This window comes from Silene latifolia, chromosome 6, assembly GCF_048544455.1.
Source record: "Silene latifolia isolate original U9 population chromosome 6, ASM4854445v1, whole genome shotgun sequence".
Lineage (NCBI taxonomy): Eukaryota > Viridiplantae > Streptophyta > Magnoliopsida > Caryophyllales > Caryophyllaceae > Silene > Silene latifolia.
Window position 1 is genome coordinate 129,847,432 of NC_133531.1, and position 27,172 is coordinate 129,874,603.

At 41.5% G+C, this 27,172-nt stretch overlaps 1 long non-coding RNA gene across 1 annotated transcript; it reads right to left on the reverse strand.

Annotated features, from left to right (window-relative positions):
* Positions 1–11,526: 11,526 nt before the first annotated feature.
* Positions 11,527–12,505, reverse strand: LOC141659004 (uncharacterized). The gene is made up of 4 exons (XR_012549558.1): positions 12,430–12,505; positions 12,232–12,304; positions 12,027–12,125; positions 11,527–11,822 (listed from the first exon to the last, which is right to left on the reverse strand). It is a non-coding gene; the product is annotated as an uncharacterized LOC141659004 (long non-coding RNA).
* Between the last annotated feature and the right edge of the window lie 14,667 nt (positions 12,506–27,172).

Consider the following 27,172-nt stretch of genomic DNA (forward strand, 5'->3'; position numbering starts at 1 on the left):
TTACTACTACGTTAACGAAAGTTATTGCAGGCAAGCCTGCTTATGATTCTTATTATGAATCGTGTGAATATAAGAAAAAGATGAAAAATGTTTCGCTGAAGGCTTTGCACAACCTAGCTGTAAAGAGGTCACCTACAGGTGATGTAGTCATGATTAACATTGAAAAGGAAGTTGTAACACCCCCTCATACCAAGGTGCCTTACCAAGACCACCCTACCATGAAAGTGTGTTACCATCTCGGTTGCCCGAGGTTAGTATATATCAAAAGCGTCTGAACTGAGCACATTTATTAAAAGTACCGTAAAGTATAAACGTTTACATCAAGCCAAATCCAAAACCAAACCAATAAAATAAATCCAATGTCTGACAACTACAATATCAAAACTAGGACTCGAAACTGTGATGCTATAACTGGTGAAGACAACTCCCCCATGACCGCCCAAACTCACCAATAGCAATACCTGTCAAGCCTGCTCACCATCCCCGAATGGATCACAGCAGATACAACAAACAACAACAACGAGGTCAGTACCATTCAATCAATAAAAGACAGACAAACAATGCAACCGGCTGATCATCCTCCATAGTAACCGACTACACACCGAAGTGTGTAGCCCTGCCAGATTACCCATCGCAATAGGTAATCCACTCCGCCAGTGGGTGACTGCAGCCCATCCCCACCAAGTCCAGCTCATCAACGAGCGACTAACAATCCCTGTCCCTTAATGTGCACATCCCCTCCCATGACGGGTTCCACGGAGGGCGAACTAGGGTGTAAAGCCACTCCCACAAGTGACTTCACCACAATAGCACACACACACACACACACGGCATCACAACTGTCACAACACCACAACCGTCACAACACAACCACACCAACAGCATCACCACAACACCCATCCTGCGATGATCAGCAGATAACAACAATTATGAACATATGCAATCTCAATCAATTAACAGTACTGAGTAGGAGAAACCCTACCTTAGAAACAACAACAATACGGAAATCGGACAATCAGAAAGGCTCCTTTACGAAGTCTTCTCCTATACAATAACCACATAGCACAGTTACACATTGCACAATTCCCCTTTTTCCCCAATTCCATATATACAGTAAACCCTAAAAATACATAAATGACATGGGGAATAAGGACTTACCAACAGTAGAATGAAAGATTGAATGCACGGACTAAGACGATTGCACACACAGTGGAAGATTAGGGAGTGATCATAAAATGATTAGGGTTGTAAATGACGTTTAGAAACTGATTTTCAATATTAAATAACCCTAAACACCCCCGCATCAAACCGCTGAAATATTACTCGCCAGACCGGATACTCGGTCGAGTAAAGTGTATACTCGGCCGAGTATCCTCTACTCGGTCGAGTATTCATCATACTCGGCCGAGTATTCCTCGGCAGAACCAAAACAGATTACACATTTAGCACTACTCAGCCGAGTAGGCTCTACTCGGTCGAGTATTTAACTTATGCAAATCCATAGTATTACAGTATTCCCCCCTTAAAAGAACTCTGTCCCGAAGTTCACACTCCACCCTAAAGAAGACACCACAAAACACAAAAAGACTTCCTAAACAAACATTTATCAACACCCAAAGAACTACACAAGACACCACAAGACTCACTATCCCGACTCAAAAATAAGACAAAACACACACGCGACCATCTCCTACCCCTCTAAAAAGACAATGGTTACGTCCCCGTAACCAAACATACCTGATCAAAAAGGCTAGGAAAATGTTCTCGCATAGCTTCCTCGGGTTCCCATGTGGCCTCTTCCACATTGTGATTAGACCAAAGCACCTTGAGTAAGACAGTCTCACCATTCCTTCTCTTACGAACTTTGAGGTCAAGAATCTCTTTAGGAACCTCCGCATAGGAGAAGGACTCATCAAGCTCGATATTCTCCACCTCAAGAATATGCGACGGGTCGCTCATATACTTCTGAAGCTGCGAAACATGAAAAACATTGTGGACTCTATCCAAAGCTGGTGGCAAAGCTAATCTGTAAGCTACCTCGCCTATACGGTCCAAAATATCGTAAGGACCTATAAACTTTTGACTTAGCTTACCTTTCTTTCCAAACCTCATTACCCCTCGCATAGGTGACACTTTCAGAAGAACTTTGTCACCTACTGCGTACTCTATGTCTCTGCGGTGTAAATTGGCATAACTCTTCTGACGATCTTGAGCTGCTCTCATCTTTTGACGAATCATCTGGACTTGTTCAACCATATCCTGTACCAGCTGTGGTCCTAAAACTACAGCCTCCGAACTATCATCCCAACAAACTGGACTTCGGCACTTCCGACCATACAAAGCCTCAAAAGGTGCCATCCTGATACTTGTATGATAACTGTTGTTGCATGAAAACTCAATCAGATCAAGTCTATCCTCCCAGCTGCCCCTAAACTCCATGACACATGCCCTCAACATGTCCTCTAAGGTCTTGATAGTTCTCTCCGTCTGACCATCGATTGCTGGATGAAAAGCTGTACTCATCTTCAAGGTAGTACCCATCAACTCTTCCAGTTCTTGCCAAAACTTGGATATGAACCTCGCATCATGATCAGAAACGATATCCTTGGGTATACCATGTAACCGTACCATATGTCTCCTGTAACCCAATGCCAGCTGCATCTTAGACCATGTATATTTCATGGGAACAAAGTGAGCTGACTTGGTTAACCGATCAACAATCACCCAGACATGTTATTACCTTTTTCTGACCTAGGAAATCCCACAATGAAGTCCTTAGAGATTGACTCCCACTTCCACTCGGGTACCTCCAAAGACTGAATCTTACCCTGTGGTCTCCTTTGCTCACCCTTGACCCTCTGATAGGTCAAACATCTAGCCACGAACTCAACTACATCCCTCTTCTTGTTTGGCCACCATAAAGTCTTCTTAAGGTCTTTGTAAAGCTTGTCACCACCCGGGTGAACCGAATAAGGAGTGCAATGAGCCTCCGACAAGATCACTCTCCTCAAATCTGCATCCTCAGGGACACACTATCTCCCATCGAAATGGACACTGCCATCTGCATGGATAGAAAACCTGGAAACTGTCCCACTCTCCACTCTTGACTTCCATTCCTGAATCTTAGGATCAATGTAATACTACAGTTTTATGAGTCTTTAGGTACTCTATCGAGTGGGCCTTACCCTGTCGAGTAAGAGCGTGTTGCGTTTTAAAAATAGTTTCTGACCTGTTGGGTACTCGATCGAGTAACCTTGATACTCGATCGAGTAGGGGGCAATCGATCGAGTACCTCAGCTACTCGATCGAGTAGCCGGTTTACGGGGGGATAATTTGTCGGGTTTTGTTAATAATGCGATTTAACGTATAATTACTTCCGTCACTTTATTTAAACACTTTTATAAACCTAATCACTTTCAAAGAGAAAACAAACTACGGTCTTCGCATCAATCGCATTGTTGAAAAATCCCGGAGCTTGGAAGGTCGGAATTCGTGTTTCTTTATACCTTTGTAATCCTTGCGTCGAGGGTAAGATCTACGTACTGTTTTTATAGTATTTCGTTAAAGTTGCTTAAACCCTAATATTGGGATGTGGGGTTTTGTTGTATTTCGTGATTGGTAGTGATTATATGTTTGTATGTTAGGAGGAGGATTCGTAGGAGAAGCCTTTTGATATCAGTTGTTGAGACCGTCTGACTGTGTTGCTTTCCAGGTAGGGTTTCCCTACTCAGTATTAGTCCCATAATGTGTTGTTGGTGCTTTGTGGTTGTTGAATATTATCATACTCATATTGTGACGATTTCTGGATTTGGTTGTTGATAGTAGTTGTGATTGTTTGTATCTATCTGTGTTCTTCGGGGCGCGTCCCTGGCTGAGTGGAGTCACTTGAGGGAGTGGCTTTACGCCCATTATTCGCCTTCTGTGGAACCCGCCACAGAAGGGATGTGCACATTAAGGAATTTGGGTTTATTGCTCGACGGAGATGAGCGGGGATTTGGTGGGTACGGCTGCGGTCCCCCACTGGCGCCGTGGAGTGACCTGTTGCGATGGGCACTCTGGCAGGGCTACACACTTTAGTGTGTAGTCAGGATTGTGGAGTTGGGATTGGAGTTCGGAGTATGCATGTGATGATTGAGCTGTTTGTTTACTGTGTTGTTGGTTTATATAAATTGTGTGATTAGTACTGACCCCGTTTATTGTTTTAAAAACTGTGGTGATCCATTCGGGGATGGTGAGCAGTTATTGAGCAGGTATGAGTCGAGTTACATGGGATAGCTGGGATGTGCCACCGTCTGATGATAGAGTCTTCCGCTGTAGCATGATTAGTTTATTACACATTTCTTTTAGTTGTTGGTTTTGAGAACATGTAACCGTATTTTGGTATTTTGGTTTTGGATTGTAACCTTTCACTAAAGTTATACTATTTAAATGTTGTTTCGTTATTGTCTTATGATTATCATTGCCTCGGGCAACCGAGATGGTAGCATCTTTATACCTGAGTGGTCCTGGTAAGGCACTTGGAGTATGGGGGTGTTACAAAATGGTATCAAAGAGACGATCCTAAAACCTGTAACCAATGAATCTAATGAATATAGGGAGTCAATTACAATGAACCCGGGGTAAACGTTGTAGGAGCTAATGCAAAGACTTGGGAGACGTCCTAAAGTCGCGAACTCGCCCTACAATTTTGAACCGGTCACATGGGGGGGTATATGTCAAAGTCGTATGTGATGTTTGCTAGTTTGTATGCAATGTGACGATACATGTTGTAAATTGTTGGATGTTGGGAGTAGAAGATTGAAATTGTGAATGAAAGGTTGACGAAGTATATAAAAATGTTGTTTGACTAAGAAGCATGTTGGATGTTTATTATATGGCATTTGATAACATGAAAAAGTTATTTGGTTGATCATATGAAGAGTTGTGTAGAATTGTATGCCTAACCATATTATAATGTTGAGTTTATAAAGTAGTATAATATGTTGGGATATGTGAAATAACATGAGGGTAGTATATACGAGTCAGCATGACTCAATCGAGTAGGGGGTACTCGATCGAGTACGTGAGGTACTTGGTCGAGTGGGGCTGACTCGATCGAGTGGGTATTTGACGTTTTTATAACCAGAATCGTGTTTTTGGGCACTCGATCGAGTACATAGGGCACTCGATCGAGTAGGGGGTCCTCGGTCGAGTATGTTAGAGATCAGAAGGTCTGTTTTGGGTCTGATGTCGGGGCACTCGATCGAGTAGCCTCTACTCGATCGAGTAGGTTTAGGCACTCGATCGAGTGTGTTCTGGGCAGTCTGCTTTCGTATTTTGAGGTTTTAGTGCGTATGTTTATATCTACCCTTTCTTATATAGTTTCAAGATGCCGCTCAAGAGAAACGCCTTGTATGCGAGAGCTGAGAGCATAAACATCGACGATGTAGTTAAGATGTTGGAGCACCAAGATGCTCTTACTGAGGCCCTAAAGAGAGTGGGAAAGGATAAGGAGTTTGACCACTCCAAGATCAGCCTTTATATAGCGAGGTTTAACCCAAAAGAGTACAAGGGAACCGGGGAGCCTAATCTTTGACAACTGGCATCGTGAGATGGAGAACATACTGGACCTGGTACACTATCCTGATGAGATGAGAGTGGAACAAGCTGCGTTCTACCTGAGGGAAGCAGCTGGTGAGTGGTGGGATAAGGTGAAGGTGAGTGCTAAGGAGATGTACACAAAGCAGGGCTTACCTGCTATACCTTGGGAAGAGTTTCGGAGAGCTATGAGGAAAGAGTTCGTACCTGAGCATGTGAGGAGTAAGCTGAGGGAGGAGTTTGATGGGTTTAGGAGGACATCTGACATGTCAGTGGCTGAGTACTACAAGCAGTTTAATGAGAAGTCTAGGTATTCTGAGGATATGGGTTTGAGTGAGGAAAACCTAGCGCTGAGATTTGAGAGAGGGTTGACCCCTAAGATCATGGATAAGTTATACGTGGGAGTCCTTACTGATGTTAAAGAAGCTTATCAGAGGGCTGGGAGAGCTGAGAGGTTGGTGGAGATGGCTCAGGAGAGAGCAGTTGAGAAAAGAAAGGCTGAGAGTGAAGGTGGTGGCCAATCTAGCCATAAGAAAGGCAACCACAATCAGGCTAGAGCGTTTTCTTCTGGGTCAGGGTTCAGTGCTAGGGCTTCCTTTGGGCGTGGCCGTGTGAGTGGTAGTGGTAGTTGGGGGATGAGCTGTTATGGCTGTGGCGGTGTAGACCACAAGAGACATGAGTGTATGAATTTACCTGGAGCTTTTCAGAGATCGGCTCAGGGGAGCTATTCTCAGGGGCCGGCACAGAGTTATGCGAGCAATAGACCGTCTGGGTCATGGTCTAACCGGGGAAGTCAGAGCTATCAGGGTGGAGGTAACCGCAATAGCGGTAATTCCTATCAGAAACCAGCTACGAACAACAACAACAACAACCAGGGGTCGGTTGCTAAACCGACCACATCAGCCAGTACTGTCCAGGGAGGTGGACAGAAGACCAGTGGAAAGTTGTTCATGATGGACAAGAAAGCAGCTGAGGATGATGCACAGGTTATCATTGGTACTTTTCTTTTTAACAGTATTCATAACTTTGTTTTGTTTAATTCGGGGGCGTCTCAGTCGTTTGTATCTTCGAGTCATGTTAAACGGTTGGGTTTGAGGGTATATGAGTTTGTAAGTGAGAAAGTTTTTATACCTTCGGGTGAGTCTGTATCTTGTGGGAGGTTGTATAGGGATGTACCTATGATAGTTTGGCAAGTTGATATACATGTAGACTTGCTAGAGTTTCCTTTTGACGGTTTTGAGATGATAGTCGGGATAGATTGGTTGGGAAAGTATAAAGCTAAGATAGACTGTCATCAAAAGAAAGTGTCTTTGAGAGGTCCTAAGGGTGTTAGTGTGTCTTATCATGGGTTTGTGGTCAAACCCAAAGTCAAGTTGATTGCAGCTGTTACCTTGAAGTCCTATCTGAGGAAGGGATGCCCTTTGATCTTGTGCCATGTGCGAGATGACGGGATAGAGAGTCCGACAGGTGATCAGATACCAGTGGTGGGAGAGTTTGCATATGTCTTTTCAGAGGAGATTCCGGGGTTGCCACCGAAGAGGGAGATAGATTTCACAGTCGAGTTGAAACCGGGGACGGGGCCAATCTCTAAGGCACCGTACCGAATGGGTCCTAAGGAGATGGAGGAGCTCAGGAAGCAGTTAGATGATCTGATAGAGAAGGGATACATTAGACCTAGTGTATCACCGTGGGGAGCACCAGTTCTTTTTGTGAAGAAGAAAGATGGGAGTTTGAGGTTGTGCATAGACTACAGGGAGCTGAACCGAGTGACGGTGAAGAACAAGTATCCTTTGCCAAGGATAGATGACCTCTTTGATCAGTTGAGTGGTGCATCAGTCTTTTCCAAGATTGATTTAAGGTCGAGGTACCATCAGGTGAAGATTAGAGAGGTGGACATACCGATGACAACTTTCACGTCGAGGTATGGCCATTATGAGTATGTGGTGATGCCGTTTGAGTTATCTAATGCACCGGCTGTGTTTATGGATTTGATGAACATAATCTTCAGACAGTTTTTAGACAAGTTTGTAGTGGTGTTTATCGATGACATCTTAGTCTACTCCAAGACTAAGGAGGAGCATGAGGAGCATCCGAGGATTGTGTTGCAGACTTTGAGGGAGCATGATTTATATGCTAAGTTGTCCAAGTGTGAGTTCTGGTTGGAGAAAGTTGCTTTTCTGGGGCATGTGATCTCTAAGGATGGGGTAGCTGTGGATCCGGCAAAGATTGAGGCAGTGACAAAGTGGGAAGCACCAAAGAACGTTGCTGAGATCAGGAGTTTCTTGGGTTTAGCTGGATACTACAGGCGGTTCGTGAAAGATTTCTCCAAGATTGCTAGACCTATGACAGCGTTGATGAGGAAAGAGAATAGGTTTCGTTGGGACGACAGTTGTGAGACGGCGTTCCAAACATTAAAGGAGCATTTGACCACAGCTCCTATATTAGCATTGCCGGAAGGGATCGAGAACTTTGAGGTGTATACAGATGCCTCAAAGAACGGGTTGGGATGTGTGTTGATGCAGAACGGTAAGGTGATTGCCTATGCTTCTAAGCAATTGAAGCCGTATGAGGAGAACTATCCTACACATGATCTGGAGTTGGGTGTAGTGGTGTTTGCTCTCAAGATATTGAGACATTACCTTTATGGGCGACCTTTAAGGTATTTTCGGATCACAAGAGTCTCAAGTACATCTTCACTCAAAAGGAGTTGAACATGAGACAGAGGAGGTGGATGAAGCTGATTGGCGATTATGACATGGATATTATCTACCATGAAGGGAAAGACAATGCTGTTGCAGATGCTTTGAGTAGGAAGAGTGTACATTCTTTGTGTACAACTCTATCTTTGATGAGGTTGAGGGATGAGGTGGGGAGGTTTGGGATACATATGATGCAGAGAGGGGATGCCATAGGAGATTTGACAGTGCAGCCTGATATTTATGATGATATTCGAGGTAAACAGGCGTTGGATCCTAAGATGGTTGAGTGGAGAGCTTTAGTAGAGAAAGGGACAGTGTCTCGATTCTCTATTCATACAGATGGTAGTTTGAGGTTTGATGGTAGGTGGTGTGTCCCTAATGATGAGGAGCTGAAAAAGACAATCATGACAGAGGCACATTGTACACCGTATTCAGTACATCCAGGTGGTGACAAGCTGTACAAGGATTAAAAGAACATGTTTTGGTGGCCTGGGATGAAGAAAGAAACAGCTGAGTTTGTGGCCCGTTGTTTGACATGCCAGAGAGTTAAAGGGGAACAGCGATGGCCACAAGGTAAGATTCAGTCTTTAGAGGTACCTGAGTGGAAGTGGGAATCCATTTCTATGGATTTTATCGTGAGTTTGCCAAAGAGTCAACAGGGTAACAACATGATATGGGTAATAGTGGATCGACTGACCAAGTCAGCTCACTTTGATCCAATGAAAGATACATGGACTAAGGCACAATTGGCTATGGCTTATCGGAAGAATGTGCTTAAGTTACATGGAGTTCCTAAGGACATAGTATCTGACATATATGCGAGATTTATCTCAAGGTTTTGGAAAGAGTTGCGGGAATCTTTGGGAACAACTTTGAAGATGAGTACAACATTTCATCCTGCGACAGACGGTCAGACTGAGAGAACGATCAAGACTCTTGAGGATATGTTATGAGCTTGCGTGATGGTTTGGTGGTAGCTGGGAATAGAGGTTGGATTTGATAGAGTTTTCTTACAACAACAGCTATCACACTAGTATTGGTATGGCACCGTTCGAGGCCTTATATGGGAGGAGATGTAGGAGTCCGATTTGTTGGGACGACAGTGCTGAGGCAGTGGTTCTAGGACCAGAGATGGTTGAGCATATTAAGATGATCAGGGAAAGGATGAGAGCGGCTCAGGATAGGCAAAAGAGTTATGCAGATCTACATCGCCGGGATATAGAGTTTCAGGTTGGGGACAAGGTTCTTCTGAAAGTGTCTCCTATGCGTGGGGTTATGAGATTTGGGAAGAAAGGCAAGCTGAGTCAGAAGTTCATCGGGCCTTATGAGATCTTAGAGAGGGTTGGAGAGGTTGCTGATGCGTGTCTTTTATATGATGATTTACACCCTATTTTACACGCATTTCAGAGCTCATTTATGTAGTTTAAGCTACCATTTTCCCCATTTTCGTCTACTTTCGTATTTTCTTTTAATATTGCAGATTATTGCGGAAATGAGTAGATATCGAGCCGAGTCCGTCCCCGAGTATCTTGCATTACATTTGACATGAAGTATTTGCACAAGAAACGAACTTGGTGCGCGTATCGAGGCCGGAAAGATGAATTCACGAAGCTTTTGGAGCCAAGTACAGATTACTTGATCGATCGACTGGTCTTCATGGTCGATCGACGAGCACGAGTTAGTTGAAGCTCTTGTTCAGCGCGTATCAGTCGATCGACCGGCTGCCTTGGTCGATCGACCACACCGATAAATCTGACGCAGGTTAAAAGATCGAGAAGTTAGAAGCCTATAGTAATTAGGTTTAGGAATAAGAGTTGCGTAATATTTCTATATAACGTAACCTTAGTTTTCAGAATAATCATCTAGCTATTATCAAGTCATTAATATCAGTTAGTTAGGGAAATAATTAGGGTTCTTGAGATTATTTCGTCATCAATAAAGTTTACTTTTGCATTCGGTTTTGATCCTTTCTCTGCAATTCCTTTCACGGTACTCTTCTGTTCTTATATTCAGTTTCATTACTTTAATTCGCTCATAGTTTAGAATTGCTTGGTTAGATCTCCCGACGCCAAATTATCGTTTTATGTTAATCATTTGTTCAGTTAATTTAAGTATGAATTCGTTAGCTTTATTTGATAATCTTATTGCTGTTTTTATCATAAGTATGAGTAGCTAAATACCCTGTGCTAGGATGTAGGGAATCTTTAGAAGTAGGCGGCGTAGAATAGTGACCTGAAATCCCGCCATGGTCGATCGACTGGCCTATCTGGTCGATCGACCGGCCACGTGAGATTACCTTTGTTTTAATTAATTTAATTGCTATATTTGACGAATCGAGTGCACGCGACTAGTTGAATGCTTAGGAATTGACCGACCCAATTAAGATCGAAAGATAGGGGAGGGAAATAGACTGCCTAATTAAGACGACCGAATTAATAAGATCGAGAGATAAGTTAATTTGGACTTTTAAATCACTTTTCAGTACGAGAGTTAGCATTAGTGATATTAGGGACCTGTAGCGAGATCGAAAGATGCTACCTGTAAGAATGGACCGAGAGGACTTCTTATTTTCCCGTCTCACGTGATTATTTCAGACTTACCTAGGATGCTGCCGCCGAAACTATAGTGAACCGACCATCTTAGCACCCTTTTAATATTTGATTTCATCTACTAGCTTAGTTTACTTTTCATTTATTGCCTCTAGTTATAGATCAACTCAAATCAAATCCCCCTCACTTTTGTTACCTTAGACCAGAATTAGACAACTATAAATTACATTCGCCTCTCCGTGGTTCGACCCTGACTGCCACTAGCTATAGTAGTAGTTTGGAAATATAAATTTATCTTTCACTACTACAGAAATCATGAAGGACATCGGACTTCTAGACACATGGACATCGGATTATAGGCCGATGTAGAGTTCAGTCCCGTCCATATGGGGTGTAATGGACATGGGACTTTAAACCGATGTCCATTAATATATGCACATCGGATTTTTAAATATATCCGATGTCCATATGAGTAATGAACATCAGATTTTAACATTAATCCGATGTCCATATGTGTAATGTACATCAGATTTTTATAGAAAGCCCATGTCCTTTGAAGCTAGAATTACATCGAACTTTTATAAATCCGCTGCCTTTATATTGTTTTTTTTTTTTTTTAAATTTGAAAAGAGCAGGCCAATTCATATTGCATTACACCAATTTGAATGCCAAAACATTAATACAAAACATGCCAACTGCCATTCAACCAAAATGATCGATTTCAATTAATAAAAACCGATCCCAATCAACATACAACGCAACCGTCTCCGTCATCCGAATTCAACAACTAACGAACAACAACAAAGGGCATAACAAATCCCAGCCAACATAACATATGGTCTTGCAGATCATGTAATCAGTTTTTCAAAATGCAACTACCTAATACATTACTACGCTAGCTAGCTATCTACGGCTAGATATTGAGAAAATAGTTCGCCCACAAGTCCCGAACCTCATCTAATTCTTCTTGTGAATATGGCGTGGTGTCTTGAAAAACCTGTAATGCATATTAATGACAATGGGGCAGTCAGACATGGCCTCACAAGGGCAGCTTCATATAAGCTAATAATTAAGGGAAGAGGGTGCAGCAGCTAGCTCATTGAATTGGCAGCAGGTTCGCCCACAATGCGTATAGGCAGCAGGTCAAAGTAGGATAATTACTTGAAAAAATACCGAGTTTTGCTATAATGTCGAAACTGACCTCATTGATAGCTTTTGTTGGATTAGAACGCGTGACGATTTCCAGCATGTACCTCATGACGTAGTACCCGCATTCTACAACACCTTGTTGACGAGCACACTAAAACAACAACTCGACAAGAATTAAACCAATAACATGACTTTGTCAATTAAAAGTGATTGATGATCAGACATTGAATTTGTCGTCATAATAAGCAACAACTTACATTATGTTGCAGCCATTGCGGTGCTTGAGAACGCATTCTTTCCCCACCATTGTAGCCGTATACTCTTACCGATCTAAATATAAACATGGTTTCAAATAAATGATTGTCAGCCAATAATAGTTGCCATTTTTAATGTTCTAATCAGTTGAACATTTATTTATGTGCATATCAATAAATGAACTATTAAGATGAACTTACGCATTAATTAAAGATCTCAACTTTGACAAGACCGACTTTCCTAGTGAGTCGAACCAATGCACTTGATTATGATCAAGAACGTCGATCACAACGAGCATCCAATGATCACTGTAAATAATTTGTAACTTATTTACATGATAATCAATAATAAATGGTGACAGTTTTGTTTATTTAAAAGACAAGGTTGATCAGCACTTACTCATCGTAATATGGAGCGATGTAAAATTTCCTTTTCAAGTCTTTTATCCTTTTAGAAAGTATGGTTACTGCTTCATCTGAGGCATAGCCTATTTGTGAAATAATTTCTGGACATAAGAACCCATACATTTGCTGGTCACAGATGCTATCCAAGTACCTATAACAATATACGTATAAGTATAACCAACATTTACGGTAAATAATCAACCTTTTCCATGGAAGCAGATTAAAAGTTAAAGGAACGAGCGTAACGAGTAGCTTCGCAAACCTACTCGACGTGGTGGCGTAGATGTTGCGTTTGAATAACCAATACAAGTAGATGTTGCTTTGATTGAATAACCAATGCAAAACTAAATAATGAGATGCAATAATTGTAGTATACATACCCAAGAAAAGTGTCAATGACTCCAAGGGGGATCTTATTCATGTTCAACAATGAAGCTATGTCTTCCTTGGCGAGGCGCAACCTTTTCTTGGATCCTAGGACATTCTCGATCAAATTAACATCGGTCACTTGATTATCGCGCATCACACTAACTACCCTTGCCGCAATCGTCTACAATCGTAATTTTGGTCCAAAAGCGCTTTCAATCGGGTTGTTTGATCTTGTCACCTTTGATCCACCACCACCACTTATCTTACTTTTACCACTATCTACTTTCTGGGAATTAGAAGTTCCAGATGTCTTCCGTCTTTTGGGTTTAGGTGTCGTCGCAGTCTTTTCCGTAATCTTTTCCCCAGTCTTTTCCCCCATCTTCTCCCCTCTCTATGATTCCAGGTTTTTCTGACATTCCTGGGAAAAAAGAATTACACCTATAATTATTAGAGCTTGCTTTCAGTGGCAAGAACTAAAAAAAGACGGTTAACTGTATGGCTTTCATACTTTTACGTAGCGTAAAGTGATTCCATTTTTCGGCCAAAGTACAAAGGAACCAAGGGCATCACCAACAGTAGCAAATTCCTCAGTTGGTGATAAGTTTGATAATCTAATAGTCAAGTTTCGAAACTTTCTGAATGATTATTAAAAAACTAAATGGCAAAATTCAAGCAGTAGCAGGTGCCAAAACAATTAATACAGCGGCTCATCTGCTTATACACAAATTCATCACTTAAACAAACAGCAATCCAACTAACAACGAGTATCATTCATATATAAACCAGGAATATAAATGCATGTAATACAATAATAGCAATGTATAATAATAAACCCCCAATTAGATTATCAATTAAATTATAACCCTATAATTCATTCTTCAGTCAAAATTACAAACAAATCAAAAACCATTTCAGTAAAATATTCAAATAAACCATAAAATGATCGAGAATAAATATATAAATGATAGGGGAAGATTAATTACTTAATAATAAAGAGCGAAGAACGAAGCAGCAGCAGCTAGGGTTTGATGTCGCGAGGTGATGAGAACGAAGACTGATGATATCGCCGGTGAAGAGAAGAAGGATGATGTCGCCGGTGATGAGAGAAGAAGGGATGAACGATGAAGCAGCAGCAGCAGCTAGGATTTTGGGTTTTTGATCGGGTTTTGAAGTGAAGAAGCTAAGGGATGAACGATGAGATAGAGAAGAAAGGGATGAGTAAGCTAAGGGTTTGGGTTTGGGTTTGTCTAAAAAAAAGAATGATATGGAGTAAGTATAATACATTGACTCAGTATGCTAGTGAAAATAATTTTGGGCGGGGGAATTGTTTTCATTTTGCGCCCAAATTGAGGATTATATGGACATGGGTTGTAATTTAATCCGATGTCCATTATAATGGACATGGGTTGAAAATAACAACCGTTGTCCATATAATATAATTACATCAGACTTTTATAAAAATCCGATGTGCAAACTTATTACATCTATTTTTTCAAAAATCCGATGTCCATCCACTGATGTCCTTGATGAATTCTGTAGTAGTGTTTGGTACTCTAAGACGGTATCAAATTTTGGCGCCGTTGCCGGGGAGGCAATTGTTTAAATTTTTAGTTGTTTTTATTTTAGTCTTTTCTCAGTTTAAGGGGCATCTGTTCCTTAAACTATTCTCATATTCTTCTTGTAGTTTCATCTTATGCGCAGGTCTCAACAAGGCGAATTACTTCACCTTGATCTCGAGCTTAAGAGGACTTTGCGCGTGAAGAGGAGATTATTTCAAGAACAACAGTCAGAGGAAGAGCCTGGTTCTCATTCTAGTTTTTACGAGAACGAGCTTTTTGAGGAGGATCCACCTTCGTCACCTATTTCTACTTCCTAAGCTGAGACCGTCACATCTCTAAACATGGCTGAAGAAGCGAGTATAGCCAGTCACTCTGAGCCGACAGCTGAGAATCTCTATAAGGGATTCGCATTACCAGGGACGGATAGGAAATTCGAGCCGAAACCGTCTTATATTAACTTGGTTGAGAGAAACCAATTCGGGGGAGCTGCAAATGAAGATGCAGCCAAACATATGGAGACATTCATTGACTACTGTTGTTCCATACCCCCACCAACCGGTGTGACCCAGGACCAGGTGAAGGACACGATGTTCATATTCTCTCTTCGTGATGAGAATTTTCATGAGGCGTGGGTCCGTTTCAAGAAGCTGGTGCGAACTCTTCCGCACCATGGGTTCGAGAAATGAAGCCTATGCAATCAATTTTATAATGGGCTTTATGACGATCAGAGGGCTATCCTGGATGCGGCGGCTAACGGCGGATTCCAGGAGAATGTTGGAGAAACTAAGGGGTGGAAAATTATTGATGATTTGGCCACCCATAAAGCTGAGTATGGAAATTCCAGGGGAAATCTGTGGGTTAATATCCGTATAATACCCTTTAAATTTAGGACTATAACGTAAATTTAACATGCGAATATCGTCATAAAACATAAAAACAATAGAGAAACGATAAGGAATAAGAATCAACCTCGGGTCCTTTGATGCACGGCGTAAAGAACAGAAATCAAACGAGATTCCCTCCTAATTGTTGCACCTAAGACTTGTCCGAGATATGCCCTTGGCTAGATGGTGTTCTCCGATTGCCTTGCAATATTGGGAGAACTGATGTGAGGTTTTCTCGAGATGTGAGATCTAGGTTTCAGAGAGAAAATGTCTCCAAAACCCTAGTTTTCTGTAAAATGAATTGTCTTCGTCACAAAAGGAGAGGAGCTCTCCTTTTGTGTGTTTCGGCCAAACCGAGTATGAGGAGAGCCCGTGGGCTTTTTGATTTCCTCTTCACTTGAACTCGTGGTCCGAATCCCAATGGCTAAATGCATATGACACGGTCTGATTATAAACTGTTATCGGTTATCGGAAATTTAGGCATCAGCTAATAATACGGGTTAGCTGAATTATTAATACGTGTCCGACAAAAAAACAGTATTGTATAATTATATTCAATATACATTTAATTAAATATAAATCGTTTATATTTAATTTTACGAATTAACTGGTTAATTCGCCTTAGCCCATGATATTTAATCCGTATTAAATATAATATCTCAACATCATATTTTTGACTAATTACTAGTCAAATAACTCGGACTAACTGGTTAGTCAGATTTGGCATCTACATGACTGTATTTTTATACCGTCACATCTCTCGAACGTATCCTATAGGTGTGACTTTTAGGGACCAGTTGATCACCGCCATCTGTATGACAATAACGTCAAACTTATCTAGCAAGCCAACCGTTATTGATAAACGTGGATCAACTGATAATAATACCAAAAGTATGCCCTTTGATCCTTTTAGAGGTTTATAAGTCCTTGCACTAACTGTTAAGGACACCAACCCCAACAAGCTCCCACTTGTCCGTACAAGTGCATGTGCAATGACGTTATCCGCACTAACTGGAGGACACAAGCTCCAACAAACTCCCACTTGTCCGTACAAGTGTATGTGCGATAACCGATTCTCATATTCATTTAAAAATTTCTCCCACTCAATGTAAAACAATTTGCAGATCCGGATCCACAAAGGTCGTATTTTACAATCGATCTGTATCTAGAGTGGTTTCCCCGACTAGAGAGTAACTTAACTGATAAAACGAATCCGTATCCGAGCATGGCCATGCATTTCGATTCTGACTCCTCGAGTGGCCCCGAGAAATATCGAGTACTGATAAAGGCTGAATATTTCCTTCAACTCGACTCCTTCCGATCTAAGCACGCATGAAATGACCAGAGAAAAAATCTACTTGGCCCCTGTTACGGATGACCGTGAGAAAGAAACCAAAGTCACCCAAAATCTGCCTTAGTCTCAAGAGACAGTCGATAGTCAAAAGAATCGACTCTTAGGATCACCATGGAAGTCCTATCCACGACCGGGCAGCGAATGTTGTAAAACATTTAGGACTCCACGTCGATGTCACAATGGTGTCCTACGAGATATCCGTATAACTCGCCTCTGTGATTGGTCATCAACCGGTTGACTTATGGCTCGTTGAACCCACCATCAACCAACGTCACAAAATAATTGCCAGAGTTATCAGCTCATGTGGGCAATTAAGGACTAAAAAGATATGATGTTTGTTCAGTTCACTTTGTGGTGTTCAAAATTGTCGTACAATTCCACATGAAAAACAAAATATATATAAAATATCAAAACGATGATGTCGTATAGAGTACAAGAGAGAATGAATCTGATCCATAAAAGAGTACTACAACTCAGGAACACGTTCGATTCCCATGGAATTTACGTGCCCTTCATGCTTATCTTGTCGTAATGCTTTAGTGAGAGGATCTGCTATGTTATCATCTGTAGCAATCTTTTCTATCACTACTTCCTTTTGCTCCACGTAATCCCGGATTAGATGAGCTTTCCGTTGTACATGTCTAGACGCAACATAGTACTCGGACTCAGTCGTAGAATCTCTTTGTAACACTTTGCTTGGAACTCTTCCACCGATCGTAGCGCCATTAAGAGTAAAAACGAATCCAGATCGAGATTTCGAGTCATCTCGATCCATAAGTCAATGCCCAATCTTTAGTCCTCCGTAGGTACTTAAGATTGTTCTTGACAAACCATCCAATGTGATTCACCGGATCTTTGTTGGAATCGACTTGTCATACTCAATGCATATGCCACGTCGGACGTGTGCATATCATGGCATACATGATTGATCCTATTGCCGAAGCATAAGGAATCCGTGTCATGCGCTCTTTCTCTTCCGTGTGTCTCGGTGCCCGAGACTGGCTCAAATGCACCCCCGGAGCCATGGGAAGAAACCCCTTCTTTGAGTTAGTCATCTTGAATCTCTCTAGGACTTTGTCTATGTAAGACTCTGATCGAGAGATAACATCCGTCGTGATCTATCTCGATAGATACGGATGCCTAGAATTCTTTGTGCCTCTCCCGGATCTTTCATCTGGAAATGGTTTTTCAACCATACTTTCACCGAAGTTAAGAGAGGTATGTCATTCCCAATCAGGAGTATGTCGTCAACATACAATATTAGGAAGACAATCTTGCTCCCACTCGACTTGATATATAAACATGGTTCCTCGACCGATCGAGTAAATCCATTGTCTTTTATCACTTGGTCGAAGCGATGATTCCAACTCCGAGATGCTTGCTTAAGTCCATAAATGGAACGCTTAAGTTTGCATACTTTCTTAGGATGTTGTGGATCGATGAAACCTTCGGGTTGTACCATGTACAACTCTTCCTCCAAAAAGCCGTTTAAGAAGGCGGTTTTCACGTCCATTTGCCAAATTTCATAGTCATGAAAAGCGGCAATCGCTAAGATAATCCGAATGGAACGCAGCATGACTACGGGTGCAAAAATCTCATCGTAGTGCAAACCTGGCACTTGGGTGAAACCTTTAGCAACTAGTCGTGCTTTGTAGATATCTTGTTGACCTTCCACAGAATGCTTTATCTTGTAAAGCCATTTGCATTGAAGGGGACGAACCTTAGCAGGTAAGTCAACAAGGTCCCACACGTTGTTCTCATACATGGAGTCCATCTCGGATTGCATGGCCTCAAGCCATAGCTTTGAGTCAGAACTAGTCATGGCACCTTTATAGGTTGCGGGTTCACTACTCGTTAAGAGTAGAACGTCATCTATGTCATGTTCCTCGACCATACCAATGTATCTGTCCGGAGGAATAGAGACTCTTCCCGACCTCCTAGGTTCCTCAGGAATATTCACCGCAGCCGGGATTGAAGGAATCGGTTCCTCCAATGATTGCTCGGTGTTTGGTTCTGGAATCTCCGACAGGTCGAAGGTTCTATTACTCTTTGCATTCTCGAGAAATTCCTTCTCTAAGAATGTCGCACTAGCCGCAACAAAAACACGTTGTTCGGTTGGCGAATAGAAGTAATGACCAAGTGTTCCTTTAGGATAACCTATAAAGTATGTCTTGACCGATCGCGGGCCGAGCTTATCCTCGTGTCTCCACTTTACATAAGCCTCGCAGCCCCAAACCCGTATAAAGGACAAGTTAGGGACCGTTCCCTTCCATAGTTCATATGGAGTCTTGTCAATGACTTTAGACGGACTTCGGTTAAGTATTAGAGCAGGTGACAGAAGAGCATAACCCCATAATGAATCGGGTAAAACCGTGTGACTCATCATGGATCGAACCATATCAAGTAGTGTTCGATTTCTCCGTTCGGACACACCATTGTTTGAGGTGTTCCGGTGGAGTTAAGCGTAGGGCGATCCCACGGTCTTTAAGGTGTTGATCAAACTCGTGAGAAAGATACTCGCCACCACGATCTGAACGTAGTGTTTTTATCTTTCTACCAAGTAGGTTCTGTACCCTATTTTGGTATTCTTTGAATTTCTCAAAGGATTCACTTTTGTGCTTCATTAAGTAGACATAGCCATATCTACTTAAATCATCCGTGAAAGTGATGAAATACCTATAGCCTTCTCGTGCGGTGATTGACATAGGACCACATACATCCGTGTGTATGAGCCCTAATAGGTCGCAGCCGCGCATTCCAACACCTTTGAAGGAAATACGAGTCATCTTACCGATGAGACATGATTCACACGTGCCAAATGATTGAAAATCAAAGGCCGAGATAGCTCCATTTTTGATGAGTTGTTTTACGCGTTTCTCATTAATGTGTCCCATACGGCAGTGCCATAGATACGTTTGATCTTTGTCACCAACCTTTAACTTTTTATTCATTACGTGTAATATTTCGGTGGTCCGATCTAAAACATAAATTCCATTCATGGAGCGCCTTGCCATAAATCATATTGTGTAAAGAGAAAATGCAAGTATTATTCTCAATTACAAATGAAAAACCAAGTTTGTCAAGTGCAGAAACTGAAATAATGTTTTTCAAAGACTCGGGTACATAATAGCAATCATATAATGATAACTCAAATCCGCTAGGAAGCTGGATCACATATGTTCCCCTCGAGACGGCAGCCACTCTTGCTCCATTCCCGACACGCAGGTCAACCTCACCCTTTACGAGAGGCTTGAGATTTCGGAGGCCCTGCACATGACTACACAGATGAGAACCACAACCAGTATCAAGTACCCAAGTTCCGTAACTTGCGTGGTTAATCTCAATCATATGAATAAAAGTAGAAGGAGAAGACATACCAACAGGTTTAACGCGACCTGCTTTTATGTCCTCATGATAAACAGGACATGTACGCCTCCAATGCCCAGTCTTGTGGCAATGATGGCATTCCATGTTTTCGGTGTTGCTCTTTGTCGCGCCTGATGAGTTACTTGCCTCACCAGGCCCACTCTTACCTGATCCCGACTTCTTAAACTTCGGTTTGCCTCTTCGCTAGGCCTGGCTGAACTTTGCCCTTACCCTTGCCCTTGTTTGACACAACGAGAACTTCCTGTTTCATGCTCCCACTGGACTTCATGTCCTTCTCGGTCTGTACGAGGAGGGAGTGCAGTTCATGGGGAGTTTTCTTCAAATCATTCATATAGTAATTCGCTCTAAATTGCGAATAACCATCGTGGAGTGAGTGAAGTATGCGGTCAATAACAATGTTCTCGCTGATCTTACAATCAAAGGTCTCCATCTTCTCGACATTCTCAATCATCCGAGAATGTGTGGGCTAACGGTTGGCCCTTTCGGAGTCTCGCATCAAAGAAGCGAGTGGTAAGCTCATAGGTCACGATTCTCGGTGCTTTTGAGAATTCCTAGTGAGTGTAGTGAAAATCTTGTTTGCACTTTGAGCTATGAAGCGTTTACGCAAATTGGATTCCATTGCAAAAATAAGTACGTTCTTTACCGCACCCGCTTCCATGGCGAAATCGTTATACTTGTCGATTTCGTTAATTTCGGCCGTGGGGCCTGGGTTTGGTGGGATGGGCTCAATCAGATATTTGAGCTTCCCATCAGCAATGGCAGCATTCCGTAATGCCGCCTCCCAGTCCGTGAAGTTTGATCCATCATTCTTCAGTCGAGTAGACTGATTCATCTGATCCATGAAGATCCGAAGCCAGGACTCACGGTCCAATGTGACACTTGGCATTGGGTCGTCCTCACGGCCAGCCATTATGTTATTAGCAGTTTAAAAGTTCGTGTTCTACACTGAAAAAGGAAGGAAAAACAAAACGAAATAAGCAACTCATCGAGGTGATTTAAGTCTATTTTAAAATTCATTTTAAACATGTAGACTCTCGCACTTGCATAATTGATCTCCCTCAAGAATGATACAAGTGATCCCAAGACTCAATTTCTGTAAATTGATAAGCCAACTGTTTAGCTAATTCTTCCGGAAGAACTCTTGGTCGATAGATTTCCGTAAATCCTATCTATAGTCCACCACGATCCACAGGATCGCACGAGTGACCATAGTGTTGAGATAAAATAGGTCAATCGGTTCCAACTTACCCGACGTAGAAGGGGTCATATTATGCCTACCGACGAAGAAGGGATTCATTGGAGTTTGACCTATAAAGACCGTTCTCAATTTTTGTTTATACGAGGAAGATCCCATCAACTTAATTATAATTCATTTTAAGTGAACGAATAACTAGCGTCTGCGTGAATGAATCAATTTAGGTGATGGCTTAGCATGATCGTGTGACATACGAATGTCAAAGAAAACTAACTCGTGACCTCTATATGTGTCAGTTTTCATGCAATAATTAGGTGGTTTGGTTTTTAGGCGGAATATGATGCATATTATCGTTACGAAAAATAAATAAAGGAATGCAATACGTAAATAAAAGAGTCCTAGTGTGGCCTATCCTAGTAAAAGAACATAATACAACTTTGGAATCCACCGTTGGACCCGAAAAGCTTGTCTTGATGTTCCATCTTGATCCAAGTAGCGGGAGTGAGCATCCGGTCTCCATCTTTGGTCTTCTCAAAAATTACAATTAAAATTACAAAATATAAACCTATTTACATTCTAATTAAAACTGTAATTACAAGTGAAAAATCCAAAACGGAGATACGAGATCTCAAAATACAACCAAGACCGTGTTCCATCATTACGGTAACACGTTCTACTAAGGCCACACTAAGTTACAACTGATTGTAAAAATAAATAAATACGTAATATAAAGCATTCACGGCATTCATAATTAACGATAAATAAAAATGCATCAACTAAAAACAAATTCATTCGTGACATAATTCCGTAATTATGTTAAATTTATCCAAACCACCTTTTAATGATTAAAATTCATGTGATAAAACCGCTTCTATCATTTAATTTTAATCCATTACAATCCGTTACTTTAAATACGCTTTAAAATAACTTAATGGTACGTGTGTGAACCGTTTCACAATCATAGCGAGTGTACAATATCCGTATAATGTACATTATGTAGCCAAAAGAAAATTTAAAGCAAAAAGAAAAATTTTCAAAGCTGTCAAAACATAAATCCTTCGATCCAGGGACATAAGTGCTCGATCAAGGGACAAAAGAGCTCGATCGACTGAACTGCAAGTCGATCGAGAGGGTTGCCAAACAGGAAGTGCTCGATCGACTAAACTGGTGGTCGATCGAGTACCTTTATCAGCAAATCTACTCGATCGAGTACGAGGACAACTCGATCGAGCAGAAGGGTTTAGAAAGGGGTCGATCGAGTACAACAGGGACTCGATCGAGCAAAAACAAGACAGGAAAAAAACACTCGATCGATTAAAACTTGTTCGATCGAGTACAAAACTTTCTGAAAAACTCCAAACCCTCGTGAAACAAGCTTTATGATACAAAACCACAACAATTTTGATCAAAACGCATCAAAACAATTTTATAAATTGCCAAAACATGACATATTGTTATAATTTCCGTATAAAACAACAATATGTAAAACAAATCGAAAACAAAAGATCAGCCGTGTGTAAACATGACACGGTTTACAAAAAAACAGAAAACAACTGAAATAAAATTCCAGCCGCACGGTTTTCTAGACAAAACATGATCGTCTCAAATCGTTTTATGAAAAACACATAGAAAATTTACGTGGCCTCGCTCTGATACCACTTGTGGGTTAATATCCGTATAATACCCTTTAAATTTAGGACTATAACGTAAATTTAACATGCGAATATCGTCATAAAACATAAAAACAATAGAGAAACGATAAGGAATAAGAATCAACCTCGGGTCCTTTGATGCACGGCGTAAAGAACAGAAATCAAACGAGATTCCCTCCTAATTGTTGCACCCAAGACTTGTCCGAGATATGCCCTTGGCTAGATGGTGTTCTCCGATTGCCTTGCAATATTGGGAGAACTGATGTGAGGTTTTCTCGAGATGTGAGATCTAGGTTTCAGAGAGAAAATGTCTCCAAAACCCTAGTTTTCTGTAAAATGAATTGTCTTCGTCACAAAAGGAGAGGAGCTCTCCTTTTGTGTGTTTCGGCCAAACCGAGTATGAGGAGAGCCCGTGGGCTTTTTGATTTCCTCTTCACTTGAACTCGTGGTCCGAATCCCAATGGCTAAATGCATATGACACGGTCTGATTATAAATCGTTATCGGTTATCGAAATTTAGGCATCACTAATAATACGGGTTAGCTGAATTATTAATACGTGTCCGACAAAAAAACAGTATTGTATAATTATATTCAATATACATTTAATTAAATATAAATCGTTTATATTTAATTTTACGAATTAACTGGTTAATTCGCCTTAGCCCATGATATTTAATCCGTATTAAATATAATATCTCAACATCATATTTTTGACTAATTACTAGTCAAATAACTCGGACTAACTGGTTAGTCAGATTTGGCATCTACATGACTGTATTTTTATACCGTCACATCTCTCGAACGTATCCTATAGGTGTGACTTTTAGGGACCAGTTGATCACCGCCATCTGTATGACAATAACGTCAAACTTATCTAGCAAGCCAACCGTTATTGATAAACGTGGATCAACTGATAATAATACCAAAAGTATGCCCTTTGATCCTTTTAGAGGTTTATAAGTCCTTGCACTAACTGTTAAGGACACCAACCCCAACAAAATCAAAGGAGAGCTGCTGAATCCCCTTCTGTAGCTGCATTAGAGGCTCTTACGGCGAGATTTGATAAGTACGAGTTGGGAGGAGCTTCAAAAGGAGGGATTTATCAAGTGAATGCTATGTCAGACGGTCCTTTCGTCTACAAGAGATATGGAGGAGAAAGACATGTTGCAGATTTTTGTCCTAATCCTTATGAGTCTTGTGCTGCTTTTCAACATTATAGGCAGACAAACACTTTTTTTGAGCCGAATGTCCATCCAAACTTGAGGTGGAGTAGCCAGAATGTCCAAAATCCGACTCCACCTCCGCAGCAGCAGAACTATGTACCTCCACATAAGCAGCAACAACAATTCCGAAATCCTCCGTATGTCCCTCAACAGCAGCAGTCCCATGGCTCCGATTTGTCCGAGTTGAAAAATTTGTTGCTGAAGGAGTCTCAAGCTAGAGAGGCCGGGATGAAAATGTTGGAGAGCCAAATTGCTCAATTGGCTAGCAAGAGTGCAACTCGAGCTCCGGGGCAATTACCTTGAGGAGTGGGTCTACCCTTGATGGGCCCGCTATGGTCGAGGAAGCTACTGAAAAAGATGAGGCGGAACCGAGTAAGAAGAAGGCAGTAATGAACAATAGCAAGAAAAAGACGATCAGCAGGTATGTCAGTCGATCGACTTACGTACCCGGTCGATCGACTGAAACACGCAACAGTACAGCTTCTGGTTCTGTAGTGGTCAGTCAATCGACTGACCAACATGGTCGATCGACTGACAGCGCTGCTGATATTGAACCTTTTCGTCCTCCAATGCCGGATAACTTGAGAGACCACTTGTTTCGGGTTACGACGACCCCGAAATTATTGAGGGAAGACCCAAATGCTGATGGGTCTGTTCCGGTTCCAAAGTATGACCCAATGACGATTAATGGCTCATTTTTGAGACGGTCTGAAGAAGGTTCGAGCTATAACAGGGAGAAGGTAGTGGATTTTCAGCCTAAATCCACAGATGCCGGTGTAAGAGATCTAGAGGAGAGGGCTAAGTTGCTTCTTCCAGCCCCTTATCCGGAGAGATTGGTGCCGATGAAGGAACATGTATCGCTTAACAAATTTGAAAATGTTATTCGTAGCTTAAACGTACAAGTTCCTTTTCTTGAATTGGTTAATAAAGTGCCTGCTTACATGAAATTTATGAAGCAACTTTTGTCTAAAAAGAAGTCACTTGAAACTGTGCAATCTGTCGCACTAACTGAGGAGTCATGTTCTTATTTGACCCATACTGCACCTCACAAACTAGAAGACCCAGGTAGCTTTTCAGTCCCATGTAGTATTGGCACCTTTTCTATTGAGAAGGCCTTGTGTGACCTAGGAGCCAGTATTAGTGTAATGCCTTTGAGTCTTGCTAGGAAGTTGAAATTGACTAGGTTTGCAGTCACTAACATGACAGTACAGATGGTTGATCGATCTGCGGTCCAGCCTATAGGAGTCTTAGAAGACATTCCCTTGCAAATAGGAAAGTTCTTTTTCCCTGTTGACTTCGTTGTGTTAGATATGCCCGAGGATGCTCACATTCCTATCATTTTGGGTAGACCATTCCTGCACACTGCTGGTGCAGTTATAGATGTTGACTCAGGGACATTGACTTTTAAGGTAGGGAAACATTCCATTGTCTTTGCCCAGACAGCTAAGAAGAAAGACCCCATGTGGCCAGTCACTTGTAATACGGTTTCTGAAAAGAAATATTATTTTGTGCTTTCTGATATGCCTGCCCCTATGCCTATTCCTGTTGTAACACCTCCGCCCTAGATTGGGAGCAAACTGGAGGGAGATTCTTCTGTTTTGGATATTGCAGGAGCTGGTTTGGGGAAGGAAGAGCCGTATGTTGCTCCAGCTGTGAAGGAGCCAATCATTCAAAGAGGCGGCTTAGGATATCTTAGCTATGTCACTGATGAGGAGCCTGATCAGGAGCCAGTCAAAGTGACGAAGTCCGACTTGGATTTTGATGAGCCAGAAGAGGTCATTGCTTGGGAAGATGTTGAAGTTGTTGATCCATTGAGTTCTGCGGATGTTAAAGTTGATAGGAGTGTAGCTGAGGAGATGAGCACTGTAGAGGCTACCTCTTGTAGCCAGAAGCCGAGCAAGTGGGCCATTACGTGGCCATTCTTGATCAACTATTAGTTGATTAAGACTTTACAAAACATTTTATTGCTTTTGGAATTTTTATTGCTTTTGTGTGCGCGAGACTTCGCATTTTAATAAGTTTGCTTAGGATTTTAAATGCTTTAGACTGTTACTTTGGGTTTTGCGCAATTTTGGGCGCGTTATTATGTGTATTTGCAGGTTTATAGACCATGTTGGCTCAATTTATTGAGCTAATTCGAAGAAAATCAGAACTTACAGCAGGTTTTCCAGTCGATCGATTGCCTCCTATAGTCGATCGATCAATCGTGAATTCCGGGAGCTTTATTCATGTTCACTCGGTCGATCGATGGGTGATGTGGTCGATCGACCATGTTATTTGCTATACTGTTTTCGATCATTCCCCTGTTGTGTTTGATCGATTTGCGGAGTTGAGGGAGTCTTTTCTCCACTTTATTCTCCGACTCATTTCTGTTTTCTTCTGTTTTCTTATTTTACACATAATTTTGCGTTTCGTAAATTGTTTTCTCGGATTTACGCGCGGTACTTTTGCTTCTTTTCAGGTACTTATTGGTAGCACTGCTGGCCACCGAAACCTCCTAGCTCACGCTGGTTTGGGGAGGTTTCCTTTTGCTGCGCTTAAAGTCTTGTGAGTTTCCGAGCTTAATTTCATGTCTTCTTTAGTTATTTATCGCAAAATCTCATTTCCTTTTGCTTCTTTATACATGATTTTGCATAATGAGGGCATTGTGTGATTTGGTTTGGGGAAGGGTTTTGCGTTGCATTCATTCTGTTTTTCATTCACGTTTATTTTTTGTCTTGCATTGTTTATTTCATTTCCTATATATATACAAAAAATTCAAAAAAATTGAAAAAATTCAAAAATTCAAAAAAAAGCACGTTTATTTTAGCATATAGGTTGAGTTGGAACGGTAGTATTTCAATGATGACATTGCATTTTTGTTTATGCCTAAGTCGTGCTAAATCGACATGTTATTAGTAGAATCATATATGCAT